This window comes from Erpetoichthys calabaricus, chromosome 6, assembly GCF_900747795.2.
Source record: "Erpetoichthys calabaricus chromosome 6, fErpCal1.3, whole genome shotgun sequence".
NCBI lineage: Eukaryota > Metazoa > Chordata > Cladistia > Polypteriformes > Polypteridae > Erpetoichthys > Erpetoichthys calabaricus.
This window is the reverse complement of record NC_041399.2, coordinates 32,971,304-32,980,760: the sequence shown is the minus strand read 5'-3', so window position 1 is coordinate 32,980,760 and position 9,457 is coordinate 32,971,304. Positions and strand designations below refer to the sequence as shown.

The following is a 9,457-nucleotide window of genomic DNA, read 5'->3' as shown; positions in this document are numbered from 1 at the left end:
GACACTACACTTTGAGTTGTTTTTCTTGAAATTGTGCGTGATTTGTAAAGAGAATCAATGGCTCTTTCCATTTCCACGCCCCATCGCCCAATGAAACTGCGTCTTTTAATTTCCGGCTGTGACTGAAATGTCACACAACATTCCCCTTCATTTAAATTTTAAAATATATCACTTGCACAAATAGTTTCAATTTTTTTTAACCAGCTACCTTTCAGTCACAGCTTCTCCTGCCCAGTTATCGATAAAACTGGACATTGCATTGTCTCTCTTTAAAAAAATGTCCAAATCAGGACAGTAAAAAATAAAAAAAACTACTACAGTCGGAATACGTTTTATAAACTTGGGAAAATTAAAAAAAATATTTTTAAGTATGAAATGTATGGGAAGTAGATTCCCATCTAAAGCAACTGATGGCATCAGTCCTTGAAGCCAATAGGAAGCCATAAACCTGCGGCATAGTTGGCAAGTAATTCTTTCTTATTTGACTATAACATTTCTAAAAAAAACCATTAAGCACTTAAGTACATGAATGTTTTTTTTCTTTTTTTTTTTAAAGAAAGTATAGGTGTGCACAACATGTGTTGTATTTTATCATGACGTTTGTACTTGTTTTGCTTGGGTTTAGCGGCATTATGTCTTTCAAGCAAGATAAAAAAAAAGTTAAATGTTATACTACCGCTGAAAAAGAAAGGCGATAAGCAACTTTTCCGTGAAACGTTTAATGAATGCTATACAACTGAAACGTGGGACAGACCTCTTACGTTTTTCTTCTTCCGTGGTGATATAATTTTTATTTTTACCGCCATACAGATGCACTGTCGTATTGTATTCCTGAAAGAAAAAAATACAACACCCATAGCCAGATGGCCGCGTCTCCAAGTTATATCTCTACCGTTTACCATGTAAGCTCCGCTCCGACCCCACACGTATCTTCACACACGAGACATTAAACTCTGATGAAACTGCGAAACCGCAGTTACCAGCCGGAGCCATTTATGAAAGTATTAATAAAAAGGCCCTGCACACCAATGCCTCCTTAAAGCCCGCAGGATATACACAAAGGGGCTCGCGCTCCAGACACGAGGAGAGACCCTATAGATTGTTGAAATGTAATAATACCGGACACCCGCTATGGACAACAAGGGGAGACGTCGTTCCACCCCGCCTATGGCTGTGAACACCCTGCACGCTTTGGATTTTGTACTTGCGAGGATTTTCTGCGGTAGTGTATCAAACAAACACCTTGAGAAGTTCATAGACACCCAAAGTCATGTCGGAGCATCAATGCTAAAGTGTGCGGAACAAAGCGGCATTGAAAAATATTAAAGGAAAGTAAAGTGAAGAAACATTTAGCAAGAAGTGGTTAAGTGTATTGAGACAGAAAATGATAATAAAACAGAGCAATTTATATATATATATATATATATATATATATATATATATATATATATATATATATATATATATATATATATATATATATTATTGGGTAAGGAAATAAATAAAAAAATAACAAGTAGTAATGAGAAACAGTAGAAATAAGTTAACATAAGACGATAACATTGACAACAAAGACACACGTAGGGTGTTTGGAGAAAGGGCATATATTTATATTCAGATACATTTTCTTTCTATATTAATAGCTGGATGTATCATTTGAAAAAACCATAACAAGAAAATTAACAAATTGCAGTAAAATTAAGTACTAATAAAAATGAACAAAAATGAAACTAAACTTGAAAATGTTTCTCATATTTAAAACAAAAGAACAACTCATTAATATTCAAAACCGCAATGCACTAAGTAATAGTGCATACTCAATATAAAAAAAAACTAAAAATTTACTGTCTCAGTAAGAAATATTGAACAAATCGAAAAAAACGTTTAAAACAATGCAACTACAGTATAATTAAAATAAAAAAGACAAACAAAAAAGTGGAAACCACATACTTCAACAGAAGTCAGAAGAGGACGACAAACAGATAGCTTAATAAAAAATTTGAACTTTGTGCCCTCTGCAGAGAGTAGCGCAGAGGTTACCTGAGCACGGGCCTCTGGCCATTGTATATGATAGGCAGTGGCTGGCGCAGTCAGTGCGATACACAACCCTTTGTTTGGAGTTCTAGAGGCCGTGTTTTCAGCTTGCCTTCGATAGCTCAGCTGGTAGAGCGGAGGACTGTAGTGGTTACCTTAGCTATCCTTAGGTCGCTGGTTCAATTCCGGCTCGAAGGAGGTCAGGCGTGCTTTTGTGCTCTAAACCATCTCTGCTCAGGTTGAATGAAGCTGCCGGGAAAAGTTAGGGCTCTTAACCTAACCACACTCTGTTCCCTTACTACATCTTCCCCTAAATACTCTCTCTCTCTCTCTCTCTCTCTCCGAGCCCCCAACCCGAAATGTGTTTTGCTCGCCACCTACTGGACATCTCAGGTATATCAGGGAGAAAAGGCAAAGAGTAGTCAGAGTGGATGGGGAATTAGCTCAAATGGTAGAGCGCTTGCTTAGCATGCAAGAGGTAGCGGGATCGATGCCCGCATTCTCCAGTGAGACTTTTAGTCGTTTCCTCACATCTAGCTCAAGACACAAGATCAGAAAGGAGGCGCTAATGTGCATTTGAGAGAACCCAGCAAGAGTCTCAGAGGCTGAGCAGCTCCAAAAAAGCACAAGCTTGCCCTCTCTGAGGATCGAACTCAGGACCTTCAGATTATGAGACTGACGCGCTACCTACTGCGCTAAGAAGGCACTGCCTCAGTCGTTCCCCAACTATCCTTGAAGGCAACAAATGGGGAGGCAGTGGGACACGAAGCGTCAAAAGGAACAGATGCGCAAACGAGCCGGGTAGGAGTCGAACCTACAATCTTCTGATCCGTAGTCAGACGCGTTATCCATTGCGCCACCGGCCCAGGCATTGTGCCCTCTGCAGAGAGTAGCGCAGAGGTTACCTGAGCACGGGCCTCTGGCCATTGTATATGATAGGCAGTGGCTGGCGCAGTCAGTGCGATACACAACCCTTTGTTTGGAGTTCTAGAGGCCGTGTTTTCAGCTTGCCTTCGATAGCTCAGCTGGTAGAGCGGAGGACTGTAGTGGTTACCTTAGCTATCCTTAGGTCGCTGGTTCAATTCCGGCTCGAAGGAGGTCAGGCGTGCTTTTGTGCTCTAAACCATCTCTGCTCAGGTTGAATGAAGCTGCCGGGAAAAGTTAGGGCTCTTAACCTAACCACACTCTGTTCCCTTACTACATCTTCCCCTAAATACTCTCTCTCTCTCTCTCCGAGCCCCCAACCCGAAATGTGTTTTGCTCGCCACCTACTGGACATCTCAGGTATATCAGGGAGAAAAGGCAAAGAGTAGTCAGAGTGGATGGGGAATTAGCTCAAATGGTAGAGCGCTTGCTTAGCATGCAAGAGGTAGCGGGATCGATGCCCGCATTCTCCAGTGAGACTTTTAGTCGTTTCCTCACATCTAGCTCAAGACACAAGATCAGAAAGGAGGCGCTAATGTGCATTTGAGAGAACCCAGCAAGAGTCTCAGAGGCTGAGCAGCTCCAAAAAAGCACAAGCTTGCCCTCTCTGAGGATCGAACTCAGGACCTTCAGATTATGAGACTGACGCGCTACCTACTGCGCTAAGAAGGCACTGCCTCAGTCGTTTCCCAACTATCCTTGAAGGCAACAAATGGGGAGGCAGTGGGACACGAAGCGTCAAAAGGAACAGATGCGCAAACGAGCCGGGTAGGAGTCGAACCTACAATCTTCTGATCCGTAGTCAGACGCGTTATCCATTGCGCCACCGGCCCAGGCATTGTGCCCTCTGCAGAGAGTAGCGCAGAGGTTACCTGAGCACGGGCCTCTGGCCATTGTATATGATAGGCAGTGGCTGGCGCAGTCAGTGCGATACACAACCCTTTGTTTGGAGTTCTAGAGGCCGTGTTTTCAGCTTGCCTTCGATAGCTCAGCTGGTAGAGCGGAGGACTGTAGTGGTTACCTTAGCTATCCTTAGGTCGCTGGTTCAATTCCGGCTCGAAGGAGGTCAGGCGTGCTTTTGTGCTCTAAACCATCTCTGCTCAGGTTGAATGAAGCTGCTGGGAAAAGTTAGGGCTCTTAACCTAACCACACTCTGTTCCCTTACTACATCTTCCCCTAAATACTCTCTCTCTCTCCGAGCCCCCAACCCGAAATGTGTTTTGCTCGCCACCTACTGGACATCTCAGGTATATCAGGGAGAAAAGGCAAAGAGTAGTCAGAGTGGATGGGGAATTAGCTCAAATGGTAGAGCGCTTGCTTAGCATGCAAGAGGTAGCGGGATCGATGCCCGCATTCTCCAGTGAGACTTTTAGTCGTTTCCTCACATCTAGCTCAAGACACAAGATCAGAAAGGAGGCGCTAATGTGCATTTGAGAGAACCCAGCAAGAGTCTCAGAGGCTGAGCAGCTCCAAAAAAGCACAAGCTTGCCCTCTCTGAGGATCGAACTCAGGACCTTCAGATTATGAGACTGACGCGCTACCTACTGCGCTAAGAAGGCACTGCCTCAGTCGTTCCCCAACTATCCTTGAAGGCAACAAATGGGGAGGCAGTGGGACACGAAGCGTCAAAAGGAACAGATGCGCAAACGAGCCGGGTAGGAGTCGAACCTACAATCTTCTGATCCGTAGTCAGACGCGTTATCCATTGCGCCACCGGCCCAGGCATTGTGCCCTCTGCAGAGAGTAGCGCAGAGGTTACCTGAGCACGGGCCTCTGGCCATTGTATATGATAGGCAGTGGCTGGCGCAGTCAGTGCGATACACAACCCTTTGTTTGGAGTTCTAGAGGCCGTGTTTTCAGCTTGCCTTCGATAGCTCAGCTGGTAGAGCGGAGGACTGTAGTGGTTACCTTAGCTATCCTTAGGTCGCTGGTTCAATTCCGGCTCGAAGGAGGTCAGGCGTGCTTTTGTGCTCTAAACCATCTCTGCTCAGGTTGAATGAAGCTGCCGGGAAAAGTTAGGGCTCTTAACCTAACCACACTCTGTTCCCTTACTACATCTTCCCCTAAATACTCTCTCTCTCTCTCTCTCTCTCTCCGAGCCCCCAACCCGAAATGTGTTTTGCTCGCCACCTACTGGACATCTCAGGTATATCAGGGAGAAAAGGCAAAGAGTAGTCAGAGTGGATGGGGAATTAGCTCAAATGGTAGAGCGCTTGCTTAGCATGCAAGAGGTAGCGGGATCGATGCCCGCATTCTCCAGTGAGACTTTTAGTCGTTTCCTCACATCTAGCTCAAGACACAAGATCAGAAAGGAGGCGCTAATGTGCATTTGAGAGAACCCAGCAAGAGTCTCAGAGGCTGAGCAGCTCCAAAAAAGCACAAGCTTGCCCTCTCTGAGGATCGAACTCAGGACCTTCAGATTATGAGACTGACGCGCTACCTACTGCGCTAAGAAGGCACTGCCTCAGTCGTTCCCCAACTATCCTTGAAGGCAACAAATGGGGAGGCAGTGGGACACGAAGCGTCAAAAGGAACAGATGCGCAAACGAGCCGGGTAGGAGTCGAACCTACAATCTTCTGATCCGTAGTCAGACGCGTTATCCATTGCGCCACCGGCCCAGGCATTGTGCCCTCTGCAGAGAGTAGCGCAGAGGTTACCTGAGCACGGGCCTCTGGCCATTGTATATGATAGGCAGTGGCTGGCGCAGTCAGTGCGATACACAACCCTTTGTTTGGAGTTCTAGAGGCCGTGTTTTCAGCTTGCCTTCGATAGCTCAGCTGGTAGAGCGGAGGACTGTAGTGGTTACCTTAGCTATCCTTAGGTCGCTGGTTCAATTCCGGCTCGAAGGAGGTCAGGCGTGCTTTTGTGCTCTAAACCATCTCTGCTCAGGTTGAATGAAGCTGCCGGGAAAAGTTAGGGCTCTTAACCTAACCACACTCTGTTCCCTTACTACATCTTCCCCTAAATACTCTCTCTCTCTCTCTCCCGAGCCCCCAACCCGAAATGTGTTTTGCTCGCCACCTACTGGACATCTCAGGTATATCAGGGAGAAAAGGCAAAGAGTAGTCAGAGTGGATGGGGAATTAGCTCAAATGGTAGAGCGCTTGCTTAGCATGCAAGAGGTAGCGGGATCGATGCCCGCATTCTCCAGTGAGACTTTTAGTCGTTTCCTCACATCTAGCTCAAGACACAAGATCAGAAAGGAGGCGCTAATGTGCATTTGAGAGAACCCAGCAAGAGTCTCAGAGGCTGAGCAGCTCCAAAAAAGCACAAGCTTGCCCTCTCTGAGGATCGAACTCAGGACCTTCAGATTATGAGACTGACGCGCTACCTACTGCGCTAAGAAGGCACTGCCTCAGTCGTTTCCCAACTATCCTTGAAGGCAACAAATGGGGAGGCAGTGGGACACGAAGCGTCAAAAGGAACAGATGCGCAAACGAGCCGGGTAGGAGTCGAACCTACAATCTTCTGATCCGTAGTCAGACGCGTTATCCATTGCGCCACCGGCCCAGGCATTGTGCCCTCTGCAGAGAGTAGCGCAGAGGTTACCTGAGCACGGGCCTCTGGCCATTGTATATGATAGGCAGTGGCTGGCGCAGTCAGTGCGATACACAACCCTTTGTTTGGAGTTCTAGAGGCCGTGTTTTCAGCTTGCCTTCGATAGCTCAGCTGGTAGAGCGGAGGACTGTAGTGGTTACCTTAGCTATCCTTAGGTCGCTGGTTCAATTCCGGCTCGAAGGAGGTCAGGCGTGCTTTTGTGCTCTAAACCATCTCTGCTCAGGTTGAATGAAGCTGCTGGGAAAAGTTAGGGCTCTTAACCTAACCACACTCTGTTCCCTTACTACATCTTCCCCTAAATACTCTCTCTCTCTCCGAGCCCCCAACCCGAAATGTGTTTTGCTCGCCACCTACTGGACATCTCAGGTATATCAGGGAGAAAAGGCAAAGAGTAGTCAGAGTGGATGGGGAATTAGCTCAAATGGTAGAGCGCTTGCTTAGCATGCAAGAGGTAGCGGGATCGATGCCCGCATTCTCCAGTGAGACTTTTAGTCGTTTCCTCACATCTAGCTCAAGACACAAGATCAGAAAGGAGGCGCTAATGTGCATTTGAGAGAACCCAGCAAGAGTCTCAGAGGCTGAGCAGCTCCAAAAAAGCACAAGCTTGCCCTCTCTGAGGATCGAACTCAGGACCTTCAGATTATGAGACTGACGCGCTACCTACTGCGCTAAGAAGGCACTGCCTCAGTCGTTCCCCAACTATCCTTGAAGGCAACAAATGGGGAGGCAGTGGGACACGAAGCGTCAAAAGGAACAGATGCGCAAACGAGCCGGGTAGGAGTCGAACCTACAATCTTCTGATCCGTAGTCAGACGCGTTATCCATTGCGCCACCGGCCCAGGCATTGTGCCCTCTGCAGAGAGTAGCGCAGAGGTTACCTGAGCACGGGCCTCTGGCCATTGTATATGATAGGCAGTGGCTGGCGCAGTCAGTGCGATACACAACCCTTTGTTTGGAGTTCTAGAGGCCGTGTTTTCAGCTTGCCTTCGATAGCTCAGCTGGTAGAGCGGAGGACTGTAGTGGTTACCTTAGCTATCCTTAGGTCGCTGGTTCAATTCCGGCTCGAAGGAGGTCAGGCGTGCTTTTGTGCTCTAAACCATCTCTGCTCAGGTTGAATGAAGCTGCCGGGAAAAGTTAGGGCTCTTAACCTAACCACACTCTGTTCCCTTACTACATCTTCCCCTAAATACTCTCTCTCTCTCTCTCTCTCTCTCCGAGCCCCCAACCCGAAATGTGTTTTGCTCGCCACCTACTGGACATCTCAGGTATATCAGGGAGAAAAGGCAAAGAGTAGTCAGAGTGGATGGGGAATTAGCTCAAATGGTAGAGCGCTTGCTTAGCATGCAAGAGGTAGCGGGATCGATGCCCGCATTCTCCAGTGAGACTTTTACTCGTTTCCTCACATCTAGCTCAAGACACAAGATCAGAAAGGAGGCGCTAATGTGCATTTGAGAGAACCCAGCAAGAGTCTCAGAGGCTGAGCAGCTCCAAAAAAGCACAAGCTTGCCCTCTCTGAGGATCGAACTCAGGACCTTCAGATTATGAGACTGACGCGCTACCTACTGCGCTAAGAAGGCACTGCCTCAGTCGTTCCCCAACTATCCTTGAAGGCAACAAATGGGGAGGCAGTGGGACACGAAGCGTCAAAAGGAACAGATGCGCAAACGAGCCGGGTAGGAGTCGAACCTACAATCTTCTGATCCGTACTCAGACGCGTTATCCATTGCGCCACCGGCCCAGGCATTGTGCCCTCTGCAGAGAGTAGCGCAGAGGTTACCTGAGCACGGGCCTCTGGCCATTGTATATGATAGGCAGTGGCTGGCGCAGTCAGTGCGATACACAACCCTTTGTTTGGAGTTCTAGAGGCCGTGTTTTCAGCTTGCCTTCGATAGCTCAGCTGGTAGAGCGGAGGACTGTAGTGGTTACCTTAGCTATCCTTAGGTCGCTGGTTCAATTCCGGCTCGAAGGAGGTCAGGCGTGCTTTTGTGCTCTAAACCATCTCTGCTCAGGTTGAATGAGGCTGCCGGGAAAAGTTAGGGCTCTTAACCTAACCACACTCTGTTCCCTTACTACATCTTCCCCTAAATACTCTCTCTCTCTCCGAGCCCCCAACCCGAAATGTGTTTTGCTCGCCACCTACTGGACATCTCAGGTATATCAGGGAGAAAAGGCAAAGAGTAGTCAGAGTGGATGGGGAATTAGCTCAAATGGTAGAGCGCTTGCTTAGCATGCAAGAGGTAGCGGGATCGATGCCCGCATTCTCCAGTGAGACTTTTAGTCGTTTCCTCACATCTAGCTCAAGACACAAGATCAGAAAGGAGGCGCTAATGTGCATTTGAGAGAACCCAGCAAGAGTCTCAGAGGCTGAGCAGCTCCAAAAAAGCACAAGCTTGCCCTCTCTGAGGATCGAACTCAGGACCTTCAGATTATGAGACTGACGCGCTACCTACTGCGCTAAGAAGGCACTGCCTCAGTCGTTCCCCAACTATCCTTGAAGGCAACAAATGGGGAGGCAGTGGGACACGAAGCGTCAAAAGGAACAGATGCGCAAACGAGCCGGGTAGGAGTCGAACCTACAATCTTCTGATCCGTAGTCAGACGCGTTATCCATTGCGCCACCGGCCCAGGCATTGTGCCCTCTGCAGAGAGTAGCGCAGAGGTTACCTGAGCACGGGCCTCTGGCCATTGTATATGATAGGCAGTGGCTGGCGCAGTCAGTGCGATACACAACCCTTTGTTTGGAGTTCTAGAGGCCGTGTTTTCAGCTTGCCTTCGATAGCTCAGCTGGTAGAGCGGAGGACTGTAGTGGTTACCTTAGCTATCCTTAGGTCGCTGGTTCAATTCCGGCTCGAAGGAGGTCAGGCGTGCTTTTGTGCTCTAAACCATCTCTGCTCAGGTTGAATGAAGCTGCCGGGAAAAGTTAGGGCTCTTAACCTAACC

General features: G+C 47.9%; 33 non-coding genes across 33 annotated transcripts; 17 read left to right on the top strand and 16 right to left on the bottom strand.

The window, feature by feature from the left end:
• The first annotated feature begins 2,145 nt into the window (after positions 1-2,145).
• trnay-gua (transfer RNA tyrosine (anticodon GUA)) lies at positions 2,146-2,232 on the top strand. Its single transcript is given in 2 exon segments — positions 2,146-2,182; positions 2,197-2,232. It is a non-coding gene; the product is annotated as a tRNA-Tyr (tRNA).
• A 235-nt stretch (positions 2,233-2,467) lies between these two features.
• On the top strand, positions 2,468-2,540 carry trnaa-agc (transfer RNA alanine (anticodon AGC)). The gene has a single exon. It is a non-coding gene; the product is annotated as a tRNA-Ala (tRNA).
• A 126-nt stretch (positions 2,541-2,666) lies between these two features.
• trnam-cau (transfer RNA methionine (anticodon CAU)) lies at positions 2,667-2,739 on the bottom strand. The gene has a single exon. It is a non-coding gene; the product is annotated as a tRNA-Met (tRNA).
• An 88-nt stretch (positions 2,740-2,827) lies between these two features.
• On the bottom strand, positions 2,828-2,900 carry trnar-acg (transfer RNA arginine (anticodon ACG)). The gene has a single exon. It is a non-coding gene; the product is annotated as a tRNA-Arg (tRNA).
• A 144-nt stretch (positions 2,901-3,044) lies between these two features.
• On the top strand, positions 3,045-3,131 carry trnay-gua (transfer RNA tyrosine (anticodon GUA)). The gene is given in 2 exon segments: positions 3,045-3,081; positions 3,096-3,131. It is a non-coding gene; the product is annotated as a tRNA-Tyr (tRNA).
• A 227-nt stretch (positions 3,132-3,358) lies between these two features.
• Positions 3,359-3,431, top strand: trnaa-agc (transfer RNA alanine (anticodon AGC)). Its single transcript has one exon. It is a non-coding gene; the product is annotated as a tRNA-Ala (tRNA).
• A 126-nt stretch (positions 3,432-3,557) lies between these two features.
• trnam-cau (transfer RNA methionine (anticodon CAU)) lies at positions 3,558-3,630 on the bottom strand. The gene has a single exon. It is a non-coding gene; the product is annotated as a tRNA-Met (tRNA).
• An 88-nt stretch (positions 3,631-3,718) lies between these two features.
• On the bottom strand, positions 3,719-3,791 carry trnar-acg (transfer RNA arginine (anticodon ACG)). The gene has a single exon. It is a non-coding gene; the product is annotated as a tRNA-Arg (tRNA).
• Positions 3,792-3,935: 144 nt separating this feature from the next.
• On the top strand, positions 3,936-4,022 carry trnay-gua (transfer RNA tyrosine (anticodon GUA)). The gene is given in 2 exon segments: positions 3,936-3,972; positions 3,987-4,022. It is a non-coding gene; the product is annotated as a tRNA-Tyr (tRNA).
• Positions 4,023-4,245: 223 nt separating this feature from the next.
• Positions 4,246-4,318, top strand: trnaa-agc (transfer RNA alanine (anticodon AGC)). The gene has a single exon. It is a non-coding gene; the product is annotated as a tRNA-Ala (tRNA).
• A 126-nt stretch (positions 4,319-4,444) lies between these two features.
• Positions 4,445-4,517, bottom strand: trnam-cau (transfer RNA methionine (anticodon CAU)). Its single transcript has one exon. It is a non-coding gene; the product is annotated as a tRNA-Met (tRNA).
• An 88-nt stretch (positions 4,518-4,605) lies between these two features.
• On the bottom strand, positions 4,606-4,678 carry trnar-acg (transfer RNA arginine (anticodon ACG)). The gene has a single exon. It is a non-coding gene; the product is annotated as a tRNA-Arg (tRNA).
• Positions 4,679-4,822: 144 nt separating this feature from the next.
• trnay-gua (transfer RNA tyrosine (anticodon GUA)) lies at positions 4,823-4,909 on the top strand. Its single transcript is given in 2 exon segments — positions 4,823-4,859; positions 4,874-4,909. It is a non-coding gene; the product is annotated as a tRNA-Tyr (tRNA).
• A 235-nt stretch (positions 4,910-5,144) lies between these two features.
• On the top strand, positions 5,145-5,217 carry trnaa-agc (transfer RNA alanine (anticodon AGC)). Its single transcript has one exon. It is a non-coding gene; the product is annotated as a tRNA-Ala (tRNA).
• Positions 5,218-5,343: 126 nt separating this feature from the next.
• Positions 5,344-5,416, bottom strand: trnam-cau (transfer RNA methionine (anticodon CAU)). The gene has a single exon. It is a non-coding gene; the product is annotated as a tRNA-Met (tRNA).
• An 88-nt stretch (positions 5,417-5,504) lies between these two features.
• trnar-acg (transfer RNA arginine (anticodon ACG)) lies at positions 5,505-5,577 on the bottom strand. Its single transcript has one exon. It is a non-coding gene; the product is annotated as a tRNA-Arg (tRNA).
• Positions 5,578-5,721: 144 nt separating this feature from the next.
• On the top strand, positions 5,722-5,808 carry trnay-gua (transfer RNA tyrosine (anticodon GUA)). The gene is given in 2 exon segments: positions 5,722-5,758; positions 5,773-5,808. It is a non-coding gene; the product is annotated as a tRNA-Tyr (tRNA).
• A 228-nt stretch (positions 5,809-6,036) lies between these two features.
• On the top strand, positions 6,037-6,109 carry trnaa-agc (transfer RNA alanine (anticodon AGC)). Its single transcript has one exon. It is a non-coding gene; the product is annotated as a tRNA-Ala (tRNA).
• A 126-nt stretch (positions 6,110-6,235) lies between these two features.
• On the bottom strand, positions 6,236-6,308 carry trnam-cau (transfer RNA methionine (anticodon CAU)). Its single transcript has one exon. It is a non-coding gene; the product is annotated as a tRNA-Met (tRNA).
• Positions 6,309-6,396: 88 nt separating this feature from the next.
• On the bottom strand, positions 6,397-6,469 carry trnar-acg (transfer RNA arginine (anticodon ACG)). Its single transcript has one exon. It is a non-coding gene; the product is annotated as a tRNA-Arg (tRNA).
• A 144-nt stretch (positions 6,470-6,613) lies between these two features.
• Positions 6,614-6,700, top strand: trnay-gua (transfer RNA tyrosine (anticodon GUA)). The gene is given in 2 exon segments: positions 6,614-6,650; positions 6,665-6,700. It is a non-coding gene; the product is annotated as a tRNA-Tyr (tRNA).
• A 223-nt stretch (positions 6,701-6,923) lies between these two features.
• On the top strand, positions 6,924-6,996 carry trnaa-agc (transfer RNA alanine (anticodon AGC)). The gene has a single exon. It is a non-coding gene; the product is annotated as a tRNA-Ala (tRNA).
• Positions 6,997-7,122: 126 nt separating this feature from the next.
• Positions 7,123-7,195, bottom strand: trnam-cau (transfer RNA methionine (anticodon CAU)). Its single transcript has one exon. It is a non-coding gene; the product is annotated as a tRNA-Met (tRNA).
• An 88-nt stretch (positions 7,196-7,283) lies between these two features.
• trnar-acg (transfer RNA arginine (anticodon ACG)) lies at positions 7,284-7,356 on the bottom strand. Its single transcript has one exon. It is a non-coding gene; the product is annotated as a tRNA-Arg (tRNA).
• A 144-nt stretch (positions 7,357-7,500) lies between these two features.
• Positions 7,501-7,587, top strand: trnay-gua (transfer RNA tyrosine (anticodon GUA)). Its single transcript is given in 2 exon segments — positions 7,501-7,537; positions 7,552-7,587. It is a non-coding gene; the product is annotated as a tRNA-Tyr (tRNA).
• Positions 7,588-7,822: 235 nt separating this feature from the next.
• Positions 7,823-7,895, top strand: trnaa-agc (transfer RNA alanine (anticodon AGC)). Its single transcript has one exon. It is a non-coding gene; the product is annotated as a tRNA-Ala (tRNA).
• Positions 7,896-8,021: 126 nt separating this feature from the next.
• Positions 8,022-8,094, bottom strand: trnam-cau (transfer RNA methionine (anticodon CAU)). The gene has a single exon. It is a non-coding gene; the product is annotated as a tRNA-Met (tRNA).
• Positions 8,095-8,182: 88 nt separating this feature from the next.
• Positions 8,183-8,255, bottom strand: trnar-acg (transfer RNA arginine (anticodon ACG)). Its single transcript has one exon. It is a non-coding gene; the product is annotated as a tRNA-Arg (tRNA).
• Positions 8,256-8,399: 144 nt separating this feature from the next.
• trnay-gua (transfer RNA tyrosine (anticodon GUA)) lies at positions 8,400-8,486 on the top strand. The gene is given in 2 exon segments: positions 8,400-8,436; positions 8,451-8,486. It is a non-coding gene; the product is annotated as a tRNA-Tyr (tRNA).
• Positions 8,487-8,709: 223 nt separating this feature from the next.
• trnaa-agc (transfer RNA alanine (anticodon AGC)) lies at positions 8,710-8,782 on the top strand. The gene has a single exon. It is a non-coding gene; the product is annotated as a tRNA-Ala (tRNA).
• Positions 8,783-8,908: 126 nt separating this feature from the next.
• On the bottom strand, positions 8,909-8,981 carry trnam-cau (transfer RNA methionine (anticodon CAU)). The gene has a single exon. It is a non-coding gene; the product is annotated as a tRNA-Met (tRNA).
• Positions 8,982-9,069: 88 nt separating this feature from the next.
• Positions 9,070-9,142, bottom strand: trnar-acg (transfer RNA arginine (anticodon ACG)). Its single transcript has one exon. It is a non-coding gene; the product is annotated as a tRNA-Arg (tRNA).
• Positions 9,143-9,286: 144 nt separating this feature from the next.
• On the top strand, positions 9,287-9,373 carry trnay-gua (transfer RNA tyrosine (anticodon GUA)). Its single transcript is given in 2 exon segments — positions 9,287-9,323; positions 9,338-9,373. It is a non-coding gene; the product is annotated as a tRNA-Tyr (tRNA).
• Positions 9,374-9,457: the final 84 nt, after the last annotated feature.